The sequence below is a fragment of the Phodopus roborovskii genome, unplaced genomic scaffold (genome assembly GCF_943737965.1).
Source record: "Phodopus roborovskii unplaced genomic scaffold, PHOROB, whole genome shotgun sequence".
In the NCBI taxonomy this organism is placed as follows: domain Eukaryota; kingdom Metazoa; phylum Chordata; class Mammalia; order Rodentia; family Cricetidae; genus Phodopus; species Phodopus roborovskii.
In genome coordinates, this window is record NW_026126567.1 from 28433085 (window position 1) to 28456844 (window position 23760).

Here is a 23760-nt window from a genome sequence, read left to right on the forward strand (position 1 = left end):
CATTAATTCAATCCACCAATATAGCTGACTAGCAGATGTTTCCTATAGAAAATCTGTGCCAATGAATGTTAATCCACCTGATAAAATGATGCCCATACAGAGAATGCACCCAGTGAAGCATGATGACTGTAAAGGATGGATACCATGACGACAGCATACTTACTGTGAGTGCTCAATTTTCAATGCACTAGGAAGGCAAGGCTAGGATTTTGTTATTCTGGTGACTTACTTATTTGCTTTGTTTTCAAAGAGTACCCACCTAAGTATAAAGTTTAAAGATACACCGACAACTTATACTGCCAATGTACTGTGTATCTGGATAGTGCACATATAAGTAGATGGGAGACAGAAAACATTTCTCTCTCCATGGTGAAGGAAAGTAAGCTTGTGCCTTCATATTCAGTAGTCCTTCCTCATGAAACTGAGAAGTAATGTAGGAACCATTGAGCTCATCCTTACCATGCAATAGGAAGTATTTTGAAAGCCCTGAACCCATCTAAGGACAAATAACCTAAGGACAGAACCACAGAAGTGTCCAACAGTTAAAGGCACAGCCATAAAGATTTGATAATACATCCATGTAACAGGAAGGATATATTTTTCATTTTCATTCCATACTTCTTTATATCTGTCAGTATATGCTTTGCAAGATTTATTTAAGCCAATATACAGTACTCATAGTAGAATTTCATGCATTGAAATAAACACATGCCAACGACACAAAATCTGTTTTGTTTTAGATACCACCCTGCTTAATGGCACTGCTTCATTTAACTAATCAATTGACAAGAATCTGCAATAGAACTATAGAGATGGATAACAGAGATTACAGGAGTTAGGACCACATAACACAAAGTCTATAAGGACTTGCCCATGAAGGACTGTGTCATTCTAAGTTGTCTACCATCTTTCTGTCACTTGTCTGGCTCAAAGAGGTCAGCTTTGCCTCACAGTGTGCTAAGAGGCCAAGTGACCAAAGACCAAAACCTCAGATATCATGAGCAAAAATAAAACATTCCTCCTTTTCTTTTAGTTTTCTTTGGGCATTTGGCTACTTGATTGGAAAGTTCAACTACTTACCCAGCATCCTTTTACTTCTGGTGAAACAACAGAAGAGGCAGGGCAGAAGGAGATTGTTCTCTTTTTAAACACAAGTATCATTCTCATGAAAAGTATCATTTTAAAGATTCTTGTGTGTATGTTTCAGGAAGTTAAGGGCACATGCTGCTCTTGTAAAGGAACTGTGTTAGATTCTCTGCACCCATATGGCAACATACAACCATCAATAACTTCCATTCCTTGGTATCTGATGTCCACTTCTGGCTTCTGGTCCCCAAATATGGAAGCTAAACACTCATACTTATAAAACTAAAGTAAATTAATCTTTCAAAATGTGTCTGATTTATGAAAGCAACATAGGATTCAAGATGTAAGACACAAGAGGTCTGGACTCTCCCCCCCCCCCAGTAAGACCACATGGAAACACTTAGATTGATAAAAATGAATTCATAGCTAAGACAGAGCTAGCCAATAAGAAGTTCTAGCCATTGGCCAACAGCTTTATAACTAACAGAGCCTCTGCCTATATATTATTTGGGGCTAACGGGGTTGTAGGACAAGGCTGGAGGGAAAGTACTTGTAACAAAATGGTGCTGACAATGTGGGTACTAAGAACTTCCACTTAAAACTTAACAAAAGCTTTAAAAAAATGATTTTAAAAACAAAACAACAAAGACAAGCAAGGCTTCTTAGTAGCAGCATTTTTCTCGGGCGGGCTCTGTTTTGCTAGAGACAAGCAGAGACTTGCATAACTCCTTTAAGGGAGTCTTCCTAACAGGGCATAAGCAGTAAAAAGCCACAAGGCTCTTTTAAGAGGCCCCACTACCAAACAAGAATGGTGTGTATGAGCAGCTGGCAGTGGCAGTGACCACATCTCTAAGCCAGCAGCATGCTGCTTGATGGCAGAATAGACCAAGGCAGGGAGCACAGCTCTCAGTGCTGGCAGTAAATGTAGCCCCCAACATATTAAGAAAACAAGTGGCTAGACAAAAGATAGAAATATACAGTAAAGACAGATTCAGATAAAGTAAAACCTAAAAGGTATTTAGAGTATATTAAAAAATATACAGAGACTTGGGAAAGAAAATAGAAAGGATATTTGGTTTAAAAAGAATATTTGCGGGCAGGGTTGGTGTACACCTTTAATCCCAGCACTCAGGAGGCAGAGGCAAGCAAATCTCTGTGATTTCAAAGCAAACCTGGTGTACAAAGCAAACAGAGTTCAAGACAGACAAAACTTCAGAGAAACCCTGTCTCAGAAAATGAAAGAAAAAACAAAAGGAAAAGAAATAGAGTAATAAAAAAGCCAGGAAAAATGGAAAATACTCAGAGTCTGGATACTCTACATGACAATGCTGTCTTTAAATTGCTTGTATGCCAAGGAAAGAGCTACAGCTGCTAAAATACATTTGATTATAAATGCTGCTAAATAATCCAACTTATAAATTTTAAAAATATTTGACTTCAAAATTTAAGTCTCAGGACAGGTTACTGGGGAAAAGAATTTCTATTTTGTTTCCACAAAAAATGGAAAAGCTGTGAATTCCTTCAAAACTAACATGTTTTGATCAAGCAAGACCCCCTGAAACAGTGTCCCAGGTGATGCAACATTCAAAACAGCTGGGACAAGGCAGCCTTGCAGACTACACCCAGAATTTCTGAGTCCTCTTAGGTTCCCCATAGTATTACAATGTCCCCAACCAGAAGGAAACATTTTGGAAAGTATGACACCCAAATTCCCAAATATTGTTTATAAATGTTTGCTTTCATTTAAACGGGGTTGGTTATAAATTGGTTATAATGATCATAACCAATCTCTTTTTAAAGGTAAAATGGGGATTATGGTATAGAAATGGACAGTTGGTTTTGGAATGGATTTTCATTTGTTGATATAGATTTAAGGTCAATTTTGTGATATGTATATTTCTCCTCTTGTTTAAGTATTGTGTTTATATAGCCCATTTAAAAATTTAATATATAATTAAGTACAAATTATACATATAATAGTCAATCTTTTAGTTAGGTTATCTAGATATACAGAAATGTATTTGAGGTGGATAAATATTCTTCAGACCTTTCAAAGACATACAGAATATGGCATTTAAAAAGTTTTAGGGATTTTCTTAACTGAGGCCAGCTGTTCTTGGTAACACCAACTGCATCAGAAGGAAGATGGACATCAAAGAAACTTTTATGGAGTTTGCTTCCAATATGGCAAGACTAGCCATTTGGACAAGATACTGTTCTTGTCAAGACTGTTTAACTATATGCTTTATAAAGTAGACCACATGAAAGTGACTGTTGATACAAGATGGACATTGTTGCAGGGTTCCTGCTTCATGGAAGAGTCTGCCAGACATTCTACAGGATACATAAAAAAAAAATACAGACAGACACTTTAAAGTTTCCTTCTTTGCTAAGGAGTCTGCCAGACACACTATGGCCTATGGGCCAAAGAAGGATCATTACAGAAGAACTTCGGTTGACTGACCAGGCAGCAAATTGTCTCTGTCAATTCTAAAGTTCATATATTATCCTTCTGTAGTCTTTAATAGAGTTGAACACAGATAGTTGTGGTCATAGCTTTCTTTAGTTAAGATTAAAGATAAGTTGCATATAAGACTTCAGATTCACAAAGATAGGATAGATGATAGAACATTTTCTTTAATTCCTGATAATATTAATGAACTAAATATTGTTAACTATAGTTCTTATTTGATAACTGTTTTGTCATTTCTGTCAGTTTATGTTAGACAGAGATGGGAGATGATGGGAGATGTCATTCTCTAAATATGTTTCTCTTATTGGTTAATGAATAAAGCACTGTTGGAAAATAGGAAGGCAAGATAGGTGGGACTAGAGACAAGGGGGGATTCTGGGAGATGTAGTAAAGAGGAGTCAAGATGTAGGCCATGAGAGGAATAAGAGGTCCAGACTTTCTCTCTCTCTCTCTCTCTCTCTCTCTCTCTCTCTCTCTCTCTCTCTCTCTCTCTGGTAAGACCATGTGGAAACACTTAGATTAACAGAAATGAGTTAAGAACTAAGACAGAGCTAGCCAATAAGAAGCTCAACAGCTTTATAAATAATAGAGTCTCTGTGTGTTATTTTTGGGCTGATGAAGCTGTAGGACGAGGCTGGCAGGAAAGTGCTTGTAACATAGGATAGTTAAGTGTAACAAACTAATGCTCCCTGTCGTCTAGGACAATAAAGTTCTATGCATAAATTCTAAAAGTATACACTTAATCTATACACAATTTGCATATACTTGGCTTAGAAAGTTTCTACTGTGTGAATTATTTCTATTTTTGAAAAGTAATTCTTTGAAAACATACTGCATATGTTCACCCCATACTCAGTTAAGTTCTCTCTGTCTGGGATTTTGAGGTGGTGACTGTTTTAAAAGAGATGACATGAAACTCATGAATTTCTCTTTTGTTCCTCTCATGATACTGACTTCTAAAAAAGGAATGAAAGACAAGTCCTTGGTCAAATTAAGCTGAGTGGAAACTGTATACTCTGTATCCATCCCAGATATATAGCAATTTATAGCTCTAAGAAGGCTTAGGTATCAGACAAGATGGAGTCTATTATATTTGGACTGAATTTCCCAATTCCATAGTCTTTACGCCACAGGATAGCACTTATTTTCCAAATACCATCCTTTCACTGAGCACAGAGAAGATGCTGCTTCATCAGCATGGCTCAAAGAAAATCAAAGCCAAAGACATCAGAGAATGGATAAGACTACTTCTTTAAGTTGGCAGGAAAAATATGGTCTTTTCAATTTGCTTACAGTTTTGAAGATGTTTGCTGCTGTTTTTTGTTTTGTTTTGATACCATTGTCAATATTAAAGGAAGATCAAATGCAATATAATATATAATAACAGAATGAAGTCAAAATATAGAAAGATGAATAATAAAGGATTACAAACATACAGATTTCCCATTCTTTATGATATATATATATATATATATATATATATATATATGCCTAGTGTTACCACTGTGCTTAATGCTAACACTAATTACATATAGGGGCTCTAATTTTTCTGCCATTATAATTTTTTTAAACTTCTCTATGTCAGAAATCAGTACAACAACTTCAGCCTAAATTTTTCTCATTATTTTTTATCAATTTTTAAAATTTTTATGAGTGTTCTATGTATTTATGGAGCACGTCTGTATAAACACACGCACAAACACACACACACACACACACACACACACACACACACACACACACACACCACAATACATATGTAGAGGCCCAAAGATAACTATTAGGGGTCAATCAATATCCTACAGACTGTGTTCTCAGAATCTAATTCAGGTTATCTGGTTTATGTGGCAAATAACTTCTATCACCTAAGCTATCTTATGAGCCATTCTTTTATAAATAAATTAATTAAATTTCATTCCATTAAAACTAACCAAATATGGCCATATATTTAGCAAAATGTGTAATGTGAAAGGTATTAGAGAAAAACTCAAGGTTGCATCAAAGGGTCTTAAGTTCTTAGATTTACTCAGCTGCTTTAATGAATACACTTAGTCTCCAGATTCCTCCATGGTTATTTATCCTGCTTTTACAACCTCTACTCATTCTCTGTCCCAATCTTAGCTAGACTATTAAAAAATAAAGAACAAAACAGCAATACCTGGGACCATGGTTGGAAAATCAACATCTAATACAGACCCCAGTCTGGGATTGTATGCTTTTACAGCACAGCTTAATATTAATCAAGCTAATGATTCTGAGTGATGGAAAATAACATAAATCATATGTCCTCAACTAGGTTCCCAATCTTATACTTGTATAGCCTGAACAAAGCCCATGGAGTTACAAGCTTTGGTATGCTGTCTTATTGTTAGTATAACCTCTAAGGATTCAAACAAAAGAGAAGGAAATATGGGGAGAGGGGAAAGTATAAAGGATAGGAGAAAAAAAGAAAAGAGAGAGAAGAAAGGGGGAAAGGAAGTGAGAAACAGGAGATAGATATAGATGATTGACAGATGATGGATGGATAGATAGATAGATGATAGATAGATAGATAGATAGATAGATAGATAGATCTCACATTATGTGAGTTCTACAAAGGTTCTGAAGTAATTGAAACAGGAAACAAAAAGCTTCAAATAGTTTTAAACACAAAGCTGAGTTGTTGTTACCATAACACTGAGATTCAAATTTGAAAGAATGAACACATATGCAGGTTCTTTAGGGCCCCACAGTTCCCACTTGGCCCTTCACATAGAAAAAGAACAGCAATTTGTTGCATGTGGGCGAGAGGACAGAATTAGCAAGGGCAGAAATTAGCTCACTCATGAAATATTTCACATAGGTAATGGAATTAATCTTCCATTTCAAGTCCAATATAAACTTAAACTTCTACACACACACACACACACACACACACACACACACACACACACACACACACACACCTTTAGAAAAGATTTTCACCATCTGTATACCAATTAGTCATTTCTTTTCTCCATCCGTCTTCACATGGACACCTGTCATAATAGAGTAAGGGGGGAAAACACTTACACAATCCTAGATTCAGGTGTTTCACGATTTGTTTCTACAAAATCTAACTGACTGAGGAAAACAAAATTCCGAACTAGACTCTCTTCAGCCTTCTGATCCTACATATTCATAGAAATTTTAAAAGAAACATATAGTTAGTGAGAAAACGTACCATGTTAAAGCTGCAATGAGCTAGTAACTAGAGCAAAGGTACATCATCTCACCCAATTTGCTTTTGATTGGCTGTCTTGGGTAAAGTGATATTTTAGACATATTTTACAGATGAAGCAATGAGGTTTAAGCCCTTAGACATAGGCTGAGCACTGGGCATAGCTGTTTGTTAGAACACTAAACAAACATGATAGTGCTAGTTTAAAATTACATCTTCTCATGAAGCCTCTGGTGTTTTCTTGAACAACTTATTACATATTAGTAGATATAAAGGCGGTGTTACTTCAGATACTGCCAAGAGAAGCAGTGTACAAAGGCAGCCACCAAGAATGCTTGTTAGGCTCCATAGTGCAAGGGAGAGAATGCACAGAGAACACTAAGTTACCCTAGCTTTTGTGCTTTCCCTCAAAGCATCCAGCACTAAGGATTCCAGACAACTGAAGTCTCGGAGATGGGCTGACTTCCACCATGCCTCCCATAGTACTTACAAAATAAATCGTTCTTCTGTGCCTTCACAGGGCACTTCCTACTCATAGTCTTCAACAGCACTTGCCATACTATACAATGGTGATATGTTTATGTTTTTGGCCAATCTATCAGACCATGAATTCTCTAGAACAGAAATTTTCATGATTAGCATTACCGCTAATTAAAACAACCAGTATATCTCCATTCATATGTTTGATATATAACCATTTAAATCTATAAGTATCAACATGCCATCCATGGCCTTCTAGATTCCTCCAGGAGAAAGACATCTAAGATTGGGACACATTTCCCCAACTAGCAATGTCACACTATGTGATAAGACAAAAGACACATGACATCACTCTTTGTTCTTCATCTGCATATACACAGACCTGTACATATATTTAAACACATATGGGTCCACAGAGAAGCAAACAAGGATACACACAAAGCATATATGTAAAGAGAGAGAGAGAGAGAGAGAGAGAGTTTAAAATAAAATGTGTGGGGTACAAAAAAGAATACAGAAAAACATCAAACATTTAGAGCAGATGCCTGGCAACTTAAACATCTGGAAGGACACGAAACCATGTTTAATTTCAAAGACACACAAACACATACCATACGCATGCTCATACATCAGTACTAATAATCTGATTCTTTGTACTGTCAAAGCTATAAACAACAAAAATATACATGAAAATACACAAACACACAGTGAAGTAAGTAATTCTATTATACAATAATTTGCTGAAAAATGAATGAAGAGATTTCATGCACTATGTTACTTACAAACATGAGATGCTTGGCACCAATGAAAACATCTATGCTCATAACTTCTGCACATCATTGTTTGTAGGCTTCAAAACCAAAGAAAGCCAAACTTACACTCTTAGTGGTCAGGAGTAGAACGGGTTTTTAGGGGAAGAAATCAAGGTGAAGATAGGGCATGGACATTCTGTGTTTCTTGACAAGAGAGACCGTTGCACTGTGGATGCTTTTTGTAATAATTCTTATGATTCTTGTGCTTTGGGGCTACGTGATTTCCCCCCCCCCCGGAAAAATGTCAATTGCTCTGCAGAAATCATGAGCAGATGGGCTGTGATGAAATCTTCCAATGGCTATAGTCTGATACTCCATCTATGAGGCATCACTTACCAGTGTTAGGCATTGGTGCCTCAAGCTCACGCTGAGACAATGAGCTTCTGCGTAATGAAGCAGGCAATGAATTAAGAAAATAAAAAATGGGAGATATAGAGAAAAACGGTGGATTCTAGACTAATGTGACTTGAGTAGAGGGTTTTAAACAAGAAGTAAGAACTAAAAATAAGAGCAGAAAACAAAGAATCACAACAGATGAGAAAAAAATCCAGGGCAATGAAGCAGAAAGAGAGAAACTTTTAATCCAGGGCTGTTAAACGAGGGTGCCAGGAGGAGTCAAGGATGAATGCATCTGCAGTTATTATGATGTGTCATGATGACATAATAAAATTATAAAAACAAACAATTTTGTGTACAATTATATGGCAAAGACAAGCTAAGTTTAAGTGGATGAGAATTGTTTTCTATGCATGTACTACTTCCAAATTATTTATCATTTACTCAAAGTGGTTTCCCACTTAGCCCTCAGCAAAGCCCTACAAGTTACCTATTAACCCCATTTTACCAATGAGAAAACTCCACGGAATAGAGGTGATAGCCACCTTCTTATCTCAGCAGACTGGACCTTGCTATGACAAAGAGCCAACTCAACAGTCTTGTGGGTTTTCTTTAGAGAACTCACCATCTAAATTCTTCAATCCTTTATAAGACTGAATAAAGACTTTGGTTCAGTTGAAATTTATCAGATGCTAACCCCACCTAAAGGCTTTTCCATAAATCTATATAAAATAGGAAATCCAGGCATTCCATCTTGCAATGGAATACTCATGAGTGACTGTTCATTTTGCATGGAAAAAGTTAATAGGTAAAATTCTATTAGTTTCAAGCTTCCCCTTGGTTAATATTTTCTTCAGACTGGCTTCTGTCTTCAACTAAATGGTTTCTAAAGTCCATTAGCAACTAACAAAAAAAAAAAAAAAAAAAAAAAAGCACAAAACATAATAAGCAAGCCTGAAAACATTCTTGAAAACTTACTTTGTTTTGTGAGTATTTGACAACATACAATGCAATCACATTTTATCATACAGAATTTGTTCTAAGTTTTAAAATATAATTTAGCACTCATGGGGTTCTTTATGAAAAAAGAAATAATCAAGTCTAGAGTCAGCTAAGCCATCATCTGAATCTCTCATCCATATGGACCAGATGAGCAGAAAGAATAGCTGGACCAAGCAGGTGGCCACCATAACCTATGCATGCATGGAAGGATAGCAATCATTGGCAAGTGCTAACAAGCTAAAAAGAGCACTATCCAGGAATGTCTTCTAATGTTCAGAAATACTACCGGAGAGACTAATGTTTTACTCTTTGCTTCAGCAATTCCAACACTGAAATAGCTAACCACAGCAATATGTCCTAGATTATGCACATTCGTGAAAAATGCAAATGATTCAGCTTTGTAATATCTGGATTTTTTTTTCTAGAAACCAAGGTCAAAAGTATCTCTTAGCATAGAACCCACTGAATAGCCGCTCATTCATATGTCTTAGGTAAATATAGCAAAGCTGTCCAGATGCTTTGATAACTGCATCTCACCGTTACTGCCAAATTAACATCACAAGTATTCAGATATCATAGATTTTTAAGGACCAACCATGCACTGGGTGTTAAGAGAGTCATGCAAAGAATGGACATGAAAATTCTTTCACTGAGCTTATAGGATAGAAGAAAATGAAAGGGAAACCAGGATCTACATTTGGTCTAATAAGAAGGGGTTCCTAGGATAAAGCAGAAACAGGCCAAGTAAAAAGTAGGACTGGGGGATTTGGGGGATGGGAAGAGCAGGTGGGAAATTCTGTTCACCCCAAGAAGGGGCAATGTGCTTCTTAGAGAACTGGGAAGGTGTGTGGTATTAAAAGTGGCTGTGCATTTAAATTAAAAATTAATGACATAAAGTATGGAACTATTTCTGTAAAAAAAAATACTTATTCCCCTGAAAAGCATTATTGACAACTAATTTATCATTTACATTCACCAAATGTTAAATGAACATTCCATACACAGTATTTATTTGCCTGATCACAAGTACAATGTCTACATAATTATCATGTAAGCATGTGAAATGAAATAGTAACTTGGGCTGGAGGGATAGCTCAGCCGTTAAAGGCTAGGCTCACAACCATAAATATAAGAAATGAAGAGGTAACTTATAAGTACATGTGTTTATATTTGACTGTTTTAAATTTAATATTTCTAAATATTTAATATTATTGTCCTGAAGAATAAAATAACACATTTAATTTCCAATAAACTCTTTTTTCCATGTCATAAGTGAAGAGGTATTAATGGTTCAAAAATAAGAGAAGGAGGAAGAAGAGAAAGAGGAGAGTAAGAGGGGGTAGGAGGGTTGGAAAGAGCAGCATCAAATGTCTTACCTATAGTCTACTCATGGACAAAAACACTTTACACTTCAGATTTACCAGGGAGTTCTTTCACCCATAAACTATGCATTCATAACTTCCATAATGTACTTAAGTCATAAGATAAAAGTCTGCCGTGCTAAAAGAGCTAGCTAGCTAGCTTTATCAGAGAAACAAGGCTCAGCATAAATGCCTAAACTGCAGTGCAGCCCAAGGCATAACAGGAGCAACATGAATACCATCAACAAAAAAAGTCTCTTGGAAAGCAAATGGGTGAGCATTAACTGTTATATTTTGTTATTCAGTCTATTCCTCCAATCATAACAAATAACTCAATGTGGAGCATAACATTAGAGGCACTTATGAGTGAAAATTATCTTCATGTAGAATTTCACAGTATACTGGCAGGGGACAGAGAGCACATCCAGATGTGAAACACAGGGTTACTGCCTACTACACACATATACCAAGGAAGAGTGAAGAGGCAGAGTTTGAAACCAATGATTGTCTTCAATTCTGTAGTTACAAAGGCAGCTAAGGCAGAAGCTTGCATTGTAGTAATGTGAGACCACCATGGACACAGAAACTCTCTTAGAGTTTCCAAATAGAAGAGAGCAAAATAGAGTAAATTAGAATATATGCCATACATACTGAAGAAGAGAAAGGTAAAATGGGAAGGAAAGTTCCATATTGCAAAACAAATTCAGTTCTAATCAGAAATGAAATACGAGCATAAAAACTTAAGTGAAATGTTCCAGGCTAAGAAGAAAACATCAAATTGATGATACCTGTTTGTGAATGACTAATTATACTCAATTACTGGGATACTTGGATGTAGCCAAAAATCCTTAGTTAAATTAGAAATACGGCTATCACTTTTTGTTATTGTGCATCCTACCTGAATTATGTCACTCGATTGCCAGGTTCTATTCTCGGGACATACAGACAAAGAAAATGCAACCCAATGTTTGTTGGTTGAACTTATCAAAAATTACTGGAATTAGTGAGATTTCTTGAAACCTCAGTAGTGCATAACTTATTAAATCTTCTGTAGAACTCTAAAGGAATATTCTGTGGAAGCATAGTCCATTCGGACTCAGGCTCTGACACTACATTTTGCAATTTTCTAAAGTAAACTGAAAGATAAATGTAGATCTTTTAAAATGAGTCCACATTTCACTAGTCCCTTTGGGAGTCCATTAGGACATGGTCAAAAATCTCAACAATTATTCTACTAACATGTTCTGTTCTGTGAAAATCAGCATTTTCCACACTAGTGAGATTCCTCTTTACTTCCAATCAGATCTATACAGAGGCAACCATGACAGATGTCACAATGAGGAACCAAAGTTTCACCCAATTTTTTACTTCGCATGACACATAAATCTCCCATTGCGAAGACAGGGGAATCTGCAGCATTCCCAAGTCACGTTGCTTTTAGCAGAGTTTAGTCCTGTGAGTCCATCTCAAATTAGTTCTTCTAAGCCCCTTCAGTAGAAAGCCCAAAGACATGGGCAAAATGTACAGAGCAAGCTGCCTTGAGAACATCTTGTAATACTCTGAATATCATGGACATCCCTTCACACACAAGACAACACCGCAGTTCAAACAAAAACATTTGACATTGCTCTCAAGTTTGAGGTAATTGGTCTTTCAAAAATAATAGTAATAGCTGGACGTTGGTGGTGCATGCCTTTAGTCTCAGTACTTGGGAGGCAGAGGCAGGTGGATCTCTATGAGTTCGAGGCCAGCCTGGTCTACATAGCTAGTTCCAGGACAGCCTCCAAAGCAATACAGAGAAATCCAGTCTCGGAAAAAAAAATAATAATAATAGTAATAATAATAATAATCCTGGAAAATGGGTTCTTCTTGAGGTTAGGTAGGGTAAAGAGAGAAACACACAAGATTCTCATGGAAACAAAAAATTATGTACACATATTAAGCAAAAACAATATTGTTTTAATCGAGAATTTCTCCTCATTTTTTTACATTAACCATTATACCTATAGGTGCTTAAACATACACATGTGCACACATGTGCCATGGAGGATGTGGAGCTCAGAGGACAAGCTCTCGTATAGTTCCTTAGTGTCTACCTGATTTGTGGTAGGATTCCTTTTCAAGTCTGGGCTCAAAAACTTAGCTGGCCCATGGGCTTCGGGAACGCCCCTGTGTTCACCTCCTGTATGCTGTAGGAGTGCTAGGAATGCAGACATGGCACTAGTGCAACCAGCATTGCAGGCGCTCTGGCAATTTAAAATCAGGACCTGACACTTGCACATGTACGAGTTTGCCCACTGAGCCAGGTCTCCAGCCCTTTTTGCCCTTATCTGGGAGCATCTTAGGTCTTCCTAGCATGTATAATTTGCCTGTATAACAAAGTCGCCTGTCAAGGGACAGCGGCAGAAGAGGGCCACAAACTAACAATGTGCATTAAAGATACTTGGTCAGATATGGAGATCTAATGTCAAATATAGCATTCCTCTTGTAGATGAGGTTCCAACTGGTGGCACATTACGGCCAGCCTGTGGACCAAGCCTGTAATGTTTAGTCAGCAGTACTGTGTTTAAATCAGTGTTACTCTTGGAGCATTTGTACACTTGATGGTACAACACAGAACAAACAACAGCAGTGGCATGACCATGGCTCATGCCACCCTTTGACTCCTTAAACTGGCCAATACTCTCTGGTAACATTTACCATACATGAACATTCGGTACAGGAATGGCAGTTAGTGCAAACCAATCAGAATCAGAATTTTTAAATTCCCCCATTGTTTCCAGGGAATGCCATAAGCAATGCAAAGACTTACAAATAATTTATCAATTTCATTGCTTTTAAAGGAAAAAAAAATGTGTATAAAAGGCATTCTGTAGAAATTCCTTATGATGGATCATTAATGTTATACATCTCATACTATCTAAAACAGTTAAATGGACAAGTACATTACTATTTAAACAATATTTTCTTAATTTGAGAGACTATTTGATGAGAAATATGTTTCTATATGATGAGAAATATTGCTTTCTTCCTCCCAAAACAATGAAAGGAGCTAGGATCCCTTCCTTGCTCCAGGATGCCTCCCAAAGCAAGGGCAAAACATGGAGTTTCCGCAGCCAAGAGAAAGTCATTCTACAATTCAGACTTAGGTCTCCACAGCAGAATCAGCAGCACAGAGCTATAGACCCAATATTCCAGGGGCCGAGGCCGAAGAACTGCCATGAGTTCAAGGCCAGCCTGGGCGACAGCATGATGGATTTTAGGCTAGCCCAGGATGCTTAACCAAAACCCTTTCTCAAAAACATCAAAAACAAACGGGAAAATTTTGGGCAGGGCCTGATGGCACAGGCATGGAATTCCAACCTCGTGAGTATAAAGCTGACAATCCAAGATCAGCCTGGGCTACTTAGGAAAACCTGTCTCAAAAGAAGAAAATGTTATAGAAAAAAAAAAATGGGCTTTGGCATGTGTGAGATTCTAAGTTCAGCCCCCGGAACTACAAATAGTACTAGTCATAAGTTAAATTAAATCCTCCAGTTTTTCTAGATTTTATGGGAGTGCTCATATGAATCCAGGACCCCTAAGGAAGGGGTTGCTAATATCTAACAAACTACCTTGCCTGTCTCTTGTGTTTACATAGGACTGAAAACAACTTTAGCTTCATAGCTAACACATCCACTGATGCCGAAAAGTATAGACCATATTTGAATTAGGATAGGTCCTCGGTGAGGAGAAATACTACGTACTACTATAAATGACATCCTAGCATCCCGTTTGGAAGGTAGTAGCACTAATTTGTACCTTCTTTCTTCTACAGGAGATAAATCTCAGAGGCTGAGTCTAACCATGAGAATTGTGAATTTATCCAAGCATTTGGAATCACACAAGTGTCCTGGAGCAATTGCCCTATTTAAAGAAACTAGGAATAACAGACCAGCTCTGGGATGGGAGACACAGTACATCACAGTCTGCATTCATCCCTAGCAAGTTTTCTGTTTTACAATATAACTTCAAATATTTTTGAAGAAATATGGTAAAGTGATTATCCTTCTGGAACTGTATCCACTGACACTGTCGCATTAACTCACAGCTTGTTAAATACTCTGCCATCTTTCTATAACATTCTTTATTATGAACTAGCATATGGGAATTGCTCTTTTCCTGCTACACTGAAGTCATTACTAACTACTCATCTGTGACATGTACTCTTTCTTGTAACCAGGAATTTTAGATTCACAGAATTTAGAAACTGCCACATTGTTTCTTGGCATGCTTTCAAATGTGACATTATTTAAATTTTGGAAAACTCTATCTTAGCAAACACATTAGAGGATGCCTGGTTAAAGATTGTCCAAAACGAGCAACAAGGTCTCTGTGCGAGCCAAGCACAGACCTTTCTTCTAACCTATAGAGTTGTGTGCCTTTCATTAGAGGCACATGGGATTACACTGAGCTCAACAAATACATTTCAAAACAGTTTATCAAATTACCAGCATATAGAAATGAATTCCAGTGACTGAAGGTAAGTATTGGAAAACCACTGTAATATGAAGAAGAAAAGTTTCTGGTGTAGGTTTTGTGTTTGATGTACAGATCTTGACAAGTACAAGTCACTGTACAATGAAAACAAGTATAAGTAAAATATAAGTAGGAATTTTCTGCCTCATGCATTTCTGAGTAAATAGGAGGTAGTGTCTAACTAACAGTTATTAAACACTTTGAGAGTCACATTTTGGAAACCCGGCCTTGGTATTTAGAAATTCACCCATAAAGCTTACACAACTGAAAGAGAAATGCTAGTCATGTCATCAATACCTTCTTCAAGTCCCTGCATATGAGACATGTACATGTCATGATCCACACACACTTCTAACAGCAGAACATGCCAGCAAACATTCAGAATTATCACTCTTGGCCAGGAATATCTTGGCTACCAGATTAGACAACAGTTCCAATGGTTTGCTGCAGCTTCCTCCAGAAAAATCTCAGTAGACATCAGTGACACGTCAAGAAGTATCTGTGCATCTGGTGTATTTCTTAAAAGCCTCCATGGTTTTCCTGACTACACTGTTTCTTTAAGCAGACAACACCTCAGAGTTGCTCCACTGAGTAGAAGTTACAGTGACTACATCATCACATAACTTCTCTTTATTGTCTTCCTTAACAAACACTGGAAGCCTCAATATTAAACTGCTATGAACACATAGCATTTACTTCACATGGCAAAAGAAAGTCCATGATAAAACATCCAGTGAAGACCACAAGACATGACATCAGAGAGAGACACCAGCCTTCAGTAGAGCACTGGGGTATTCTGACAATGCTACCATACCTATTGACAAATAAGACAGTGATTAATTCTGAAGCGGAACTGTGTTAGCCTCTGTGGAGAAGAGGAAGAACTGTCATGAAATCACCACAGAAAGTAAGCCCTAACAGGAAAAGCCTGGCTATCAAAAAGTCATGTGACGGTTTTAAGAAATTGTGTAGTAAAGGGAGAACAAACTAGCCCCCAAAGTACAACCAGAATGATTGTGGCAGAGTTAATCTAAAAACATAAAATACTACCAAATCATTGTTTTAAAATTCTGTAAACTCCCAAATCATTCTTCTAAAAATTGTGTTCAGTTCAGGATAGCCTTGAACAGAAACCAAAACATGAGGGAATTAATACACCTCAGACATGAATGATGCCATGAATGTCTCTGGAAACACAATGATGCCACATGTTCCTACAAGTCTCAATTGTTTCACCATATGTATGTACGTATGTGTATATGTACGTGCACAAATATATGTACGTATATACTATATATATATTATAAATGTGCATTTTAAATTAAAATAAGACTTTAGCATAGCAGTTCTCCACCTGTGGGTCACAGCCCCTTTGCGGGGCACATATCAGGTATCCTCATATCAGATATTTACATTGTGAATCATTAACAGTAGCAAAATTACACTTATGAAGTAGCAATGAAATAATTTTATGGTTGGGGGAAATCACCACAATCTGCGTAAGTATTAAAGGGTCGCAGCATTAGCAAGGTTGAGAGCCCCTGCCCTAGTAGCACCGTTTTTAACAGTCTAATGAGCGCTTCCATAGTTAATGACATCCAGAAATTAAAAAGATTAGGAACAGAACGATCATTATAATTATTACTATCATAATAAATATTCACACAGCCCTTCAGCATTCAGCAGGCATGTTTAAGATAGGTTATCTAAATTGTTCTTCCACCAAAACCTATGCATTATTCTTCAAGTCCACAGGTGGGAAAATTGCACACTTGAGCACTTAAAACATTCCCTCCAAATCTGATTTTATTCTGACACAGCTACACCACAGAACTAAACACAGCCACAACCTGCTAGAATTCTACACACAGCTGGATGTCAGCCTACTGGAGACATCCCAAAGGCTGCAGAGTGGCTGAATCTTCTACAGTTCAATTATTTGCTATGCATATCTAGAAAACAAATAAGCCTAGAAGACAGGTCAAGTGCTCAAATTATAGAAAACACAAAACAAAAGGTTAAAAACGTTAAAAAGATTGTAGTGGACACTGAAGACCCTGGAGACGATGAGTAGGTGCCTACCACTCCGAGTGTCTCCTTCAATAGGGAGCAAGGATAGAGGCCTTAAGTCCTTCCTATTTGTATACTAGACCCGGAGCTTCTGGTGCTGGCTTCCGTCCCATTGTTTAATGCAGAGATTATTTAGTGGGGGGGGGGGGTGTTGAGGCCAGGACACTGCTTATTAGTTAACGAATGTGTTTGACACTCTATCCTAAGATTATTACCTTCTTTTAAATGAATTCCTTAAGAAGATTGGCTATACTGAGTCCGCATGCATGCTCAAGGAATGACTGTTGGCTTTTTATAAAATAATCTCATTTCGATATTGTGCCTTGTGAAATGATCTCATCTGCCCAGCCTGGTGGTCTGAGCACCTACAGACTGAGGCAAGATGGGGAGCTGCAATGTTACTACGGATGGCACAGAGAAATCTCTCAGCTCACATCAATGCAAAAACTGTCCCAAGGCTATACGTCAACCTGTTGCATGCTATAAGGGAATAGCCAAATATCCTTGCATTCTTTATGATTTTTAGTTTGAAAATTAATGAAGGCCTCACTCAGTATACAACCACGGTCATCACAAGTTGAAGTGGTCACCCCACATCCAGGGACACTTCAATTATTTACTTATGCTAATGTTAGGCACCCACAGACCCTCAAGGCCAAAAGGAAGCTGCTGGATACAAATTATATGAATCAATAACCTTCAATCTCCGCTAAATATCTGTCTTAGGAAGAACTTCAGGGCAGCTACGCTAAAAATAACTGCTGCTGCCTGATACGCTCTTAATAATATGGAATTCTCGAAAAGGACATTAAAATGAAAGGTGCATGAAGCATTTCCCCAACAAGAAATAAACTTTAAAAGATGGTTGATAATGTAAAGACAAGTGAGCTTGACTAGGAATTCAGCAACTGCCTTCAAATTTAGACTTTAAGAGACCATAAAGACACAGAACACCAAAAGTATAGAAGGCTCAGCCACTACTAAACAGTTTCATGTGCTTATAAAGCAACTTAATTATAAGGCACATAGCGATTCGCTGCCTATGAGGGTAGGCCTATTTTATTCATAGCTTTCAGATTGAGAAGCCTGAGACACAATGCTCTCTCTACTCTATGTGTTCGTGTCCCTAAATAAAGTTCCAAATGAAAAAGCCTGGGAAAGCAGGTCATTCTCCAAAGGCTTATCACAGGTTTTTTTCATTGATGAAAAACTAGGACTTCAGTCCTCTGCAGTGGCAACTCTTGGGGTTGGCACAGCGGCGATCGCAGGTGAAGATGACTCACTGTTGGTAAACCCATCTTGGGGGCTGGCGGGAAGAAATCTGAGCTCCCGGTCATCCCGAAGGGCTGCAGCAGGAGAGGAAGCCGCTGGGGAAGACTCAGAGAAGGGTCGGCCCGGGAGGCCGCCGCGAGCCCAGTGCGAGCGTGGTGGTCAGGCAGACTGCGCACCGGCTCCCCCAACACAGCGCTCCACGCCCCCAAACTCCGCGCCCTGCTCGCGGGAGCAGCCGGGCTCCCGGGCCTGACCCGGTTCCGAGGCCCCGGCGCCCCTGTAGCCTCAGCCCCTCCCGGCCTGCGCGGCCGCTTCTCCTGGCGCCGCAAAGAAAATGGACCCTGAGGCTCACCGATCTGAGGCTCCCATTTTCCACTTCGCCTTTGCAAAAAGGGAAAGGTACAATTTTTGACTCTTGTGTCTAGTTCTGATCCAACTATACCCGGAGCCACACTGCACTGAGTCTTTATAAGTCTTCCCCCCCAAAAAAAAAAAAAAAAAAACACAATTAAAAAAATAAAGCCATAAAGCTAATAACTGATTTAAGGAAATGATTAGGTCGAAACCAAATCGAGCTTGCTTTTTGAAGTCTTTGTAACATTCACGAGCCGCATCAGAATTCAAGGTTGTCCAGACCCCATTCTGAGCATTAGTTCCCCAAGAGTACAAATATATTAGGAAACACAAAGCATGTAGATTAACAGGACCGTACCACCTCCCCGTGTCATTCAACAACTTCCTCTTACCAGGGGTTTGCTGAGCACAGCCTTTTACTGTAATGGAGCCAGGAGAGGCAGTTACTTAAGCTTGTGAGTCAGTCTCTCTCTCTCTCTCTCTCTCTCTCTCTCTCTCTCTCTGTGTGTGTGTGTGTGTGTGTGTGTGTGTGTGTGTATTTACTAGACACTGCAGCAATCACAACAGGAAAAACATGTGATTTGTGATGTTTTCAGATTATGACTGTAAACATTTTAAATGTCTTATATATAAAGGGGAGAGTTTATGTCCTAACAATGAATTATGCCCTAAGCAGAAATCACAGTGGGACAGTGTTAATGGGACGAAGTTGCATCCTCTGAAATCCTCCCGGGTCAAGCCTGGCACTGTGATTCACACCTGCAGTTTCACAATTCTAAGGGCTGAGGCAGAAGGATGGAAAATCAGAGGCCTTGGATATATAGTGAGGCCCGACCTCAAATAAATAAATATCTCTTACCATACTGTATGACACCACAGCTGGAACAGAATAGAACCATTTACAGATGTCGAGAGCCAGACTACCTAAGTACAAATACTAACTGCTGCTGTTGGCCACGTTTTGAAGTCTGGGCTACTAGTATAACTTCCCACAGTGCTCCCCCTCCCCCTGGCCTTCTAAGGTTGCAGTGGAGACAATACACTTAGCTGACATGGCAATAGTCTTAGTGGGGTGCTTCACAAATGCCCACCATGATCTTCATTGTAAGATGCCCCCCCCCCCAGTTCCAGGCCCTTTCTCCTTGCAGTTCCAAGACTTGTGGTCACTCTTATCTATACACAGTCATCAGTGCTGGATGTACATCAACCAGAGAAGTTTTTAGGGCTTGTAGCTCATGTCTATGCAATCTGAGCCAAGTTTGCATGCCCTCTGCTCCCTGATTTTCACAAGTGAAAACTAAGCCTAACACATTTAATAATGTCCTTCTTCTCACCATTAAAGGGCAGCACACAGCTTTAGCAGACGGGGAAACTAGCCCAACACACATGCCATCCAGCTGGCAAATAGCGGCATCTTCGGCAGCATCCACTCCTACAGACACCCTGATAAGGAACTCTTTAATGGAGCCAAAACATACATTTCCTTCCTCTATTTCTGCTTTTAGAAGACATGAGAGCTGGACAGTCATGTCAGAGATTATGAAATGGCAAAGAAGATTTTTTTTTTTTTTAAAGCCACCAAGGCTACCAGGACAGCAGGGCTAAATTTCGCCTACTTGCTGGTAACCAAAAGTATGTACCCCTTCAGTTGTGGGAAAGTACGGATGATTTAAAAACCCTTACTTATTAACCGGAATGTACTTTCAGTAGGACTCTTTCTACTGTTGCTTAAAGCGTGCAACATACAGGCAGACATGACTTCTACAAATCCAAATGTCTCCTTCAAATGATTTGTAAAGTCACTGACAAATAAAAGGTGACATCACAAAAGTATGTTTGATAAAATGCAAGTTACTAAAGCTCCTAGGAAGCTGTGGAATGTTTGGTTTCTAGGCAAGAAGCAAATACATAGGAATATGCATCCTACAAGTGAGTCAGTTACAGGAGCAAAAGAAATTCGCTGGTGGATTCACTCCTTGATGTCTCCATCACTAGTGGCCTCTCCATAGGGCTTTGGGGATGTATAATAAAAGCATTAGTTAATAATTTCACAGAGACGTTTAGTATCTAAGTGCTGAGTAGAGGGACTTCCCGATTTTCAGATAACAGAAATCTTTTAGTTGAAAATAAATAAAATTACTCAGAAAAGATCAGGACCCAGTCTGTAAAAATTAGTTTAGCATGGTTACTTGGCATTGAGATGATTCTTAACTCTGGGCTATTCTTATTCTAGCATAAAAATACTTCATTATCTATAATCACTAAACATTCTATTGGTCATTTCTTGTGGAAACAGGGATTTTTAAAAGCAATAGAAATTCCAACATTCTCTTCGTCCCAGAACCTGGGCATCTTAAAGCAGTGTTAACTATGTTTCTCCTGGAGCCTAATGGACCCTAATCATCAATAACCTTGTGGAACCTTCACAGGGTGTAAGTTATCATTGCTCCTTTAGCACCCAGGTATTGTACCTGCATACAGACCACTATCACTGTGAAGCCAAAGCAAAGGACCCTGTCCTTAAACAACATGACTCAATATTTGGGCTGAAAGGGAATTCAACATACAGAAGTCCAGATCCACATATCTGACTCTTTACAGTGGAGACTAGCATCATCACCCTTATTATTTTCAGAGTTCATCATTTATCACCTTGAGGCCTTGAGTAGACCAGTGACTCAAAGACAGTCCCAGGGGACACAGCAAGGCAGTCTTAGGCCATGCCTTTCTGTAATTTTCATACGTCACAGAGCTTCCCTGTACCTTCGTTTTCTGGAGACAGTTTTGCTTGGCTAGGCAGCATCATTTGTCATGAAAACGAAGGGTTTGAAAGGGTACTGTAAAACACAACATACTAAGCTGTAACTAGTGCTATTAGACTTTACAAAGAAAACATCAGGGCAAATTTCAAGTAGAGTCTATTAATTACGTAGCACCATATAATCCTCTATGGAACCTCACAATCCAATTTCACAATTTTCTCAACCCCAGAAAGCCCTATACTTTTATACTTTTCTGAAATATATATGTATGTATGTATGTTCTCAAGCACCCACTTAATCACTTAATAGAACATTTTTTAAAAATCTTCTTGGATGGTTTGGGTTTATTTAGTCCTTCTTTCCTCGGGTTTACAATGCCAAGATGATTCTTGCTTGGGCTACCAGAAATGTAGCCCAGCTCTCTAACATGAGTAGAAAACCTCAGGAGGAATGAAGTTGATGGCTATAGGAAAGGCTGGATAAAGAGTAGCTCATAAAGACAGAAAAGCATTACCAAATGTGCGTTTGGGAATGCTCTGGGGCCAGTTAGCACTGTACTGAGGGCAGAATGCATGGCGATCTTCAGGTAGAATTGGGAAACTGAAAGCCTATGGAAGGTCCTGACTATCAGAGCAATAAGGAGAAACCAGGATGTAAGCAAGTCTTGATGGAAGCTGGAGGCTGATGGCTTTGGAACTAACTCAGAGGCAGGATGGAGCTAAAGGTGAAGACTCTGGGATTATTTCATTCAGATGAAAAGCTGGCAGCATAAAATCTTCAAAGAAAAGAACAGACATTTAGAAAGAAAAAGAGCCAAGGGCAGACTCAAAGGATGGTAGGAACTGCAAAACCCTGGTAGCTGAGCTCAGAGAGACACAGGGGAGGATGGCTGGCAACACAGACACCTCTGATCACCGCCATCAGATGGAAACTTCGTTGGAGCTTGGCTTCTGCAAGGCCATTAGTGACTTCAGGACAGCACTGTCAAGAAACAAGGAGGCCTGGCACACTTCACTCTGCTGATAGACAATAAAAGAGAACCAAATTCAATTCGGGCACCCGATATTTCCTCCACTCTGAGCTTATTTTTGTAGGTGGTTCAGTTTATCTTTAATCTGCAAAGCAAAAAAGGAGAGGCTGGATTCCACATCGGACTTGGAAACGATAAATCTGAAAAAAGCAGCCTTCGGACTAACGTGGACAAAATGAAATCCATCCAGAAATAAACTCAAAGTAGCCTTTCACTTTATCGGGGATTTTTATTTTTTGAAAACATTCATAGAACTACTATATTCACTGTTTGGTGAGTGGTACCTAGACTCCATCCTGTATAGGTCCTAACCTATTTCCCAGCTTCATTAGCCACAGATTACCTGCAAAGCTGTACTTAGACTTTCCTACATTCCAAGAATGCCCCATAAACAACTACAACTGGATTATAACCCATTTAACTGCCTTCTATAAAACATCTAAGATAGTCTTTGTTCACAAATATGTGTCGTGAGAACAAGTATAAAATAGTTTAAAGACTGCCTGAAAAGGAATTCACTTCAGTAGGTGAATATATTAGCATAACTGTGATCCCAGAGAAGCAAAAGTAGTCAAGCATACTATGACTTATTGAGAGAGCAAACCTCTGAGGAAAATGCAATAACCTGCTATTATATGTTCACAAGTAAAAGAAGAAAAATAGGTGCTCCATATATAGAGGGGAAATCAATTGGAAATTGAAAATCATTAAGAAGAACTCACAGAAAGCAGACATTTACCTTTTTTGCTATAATTCTATCAAGTACATGTTGATATTAAATTATGATTTAAAGCAGGAGTAAAATAGCAAATTCAACTAGACAGAATTAATAAATGAAAGAGAGTGAATGAGTTGAGGGCTATGCAATGGCAGAGGAAGGGTTTTGCCTCTTCAGACAGTATGATGGGATGCTTTCCACAGGAAGGAAGACAGAGATAGAACTTGAGATGACCAGAACCACTGTCACAAGGGCTCTTCCATTCATTTTAGAAACCACCCCATTGC

At 38.6% G+C, this 23760-nt stretch overlaps 1 protein-coding gene across 8 annotated transcripts in view; it reads right to left on the reverse strand.

Annotated features, from left to right (window-relative positions):
• Trps1 (transcriptional repressor GATA binding 1) overlaps positions 1-23760 on the reverse strand; it is a 228205-nt gene that overhangs the window by 188566 nt on the left and 15879 nt on the right. Inside the window, exon 1 of one of the 8 annotated variants that reach the window (XM_051202670.1) lies at positions 18962-19108. The exons of the other annotated variants lie outside the window; for them this stretch is intronic. The gene's annotated coding sequence lies outside the window, so the exon portion shown is untranslated. Of the gene's footprint in view, positions 1-18961; positions 19109-23760 lie in introns of those variants that run through there. 8 annotated transcript variants of the gene reach the window in all.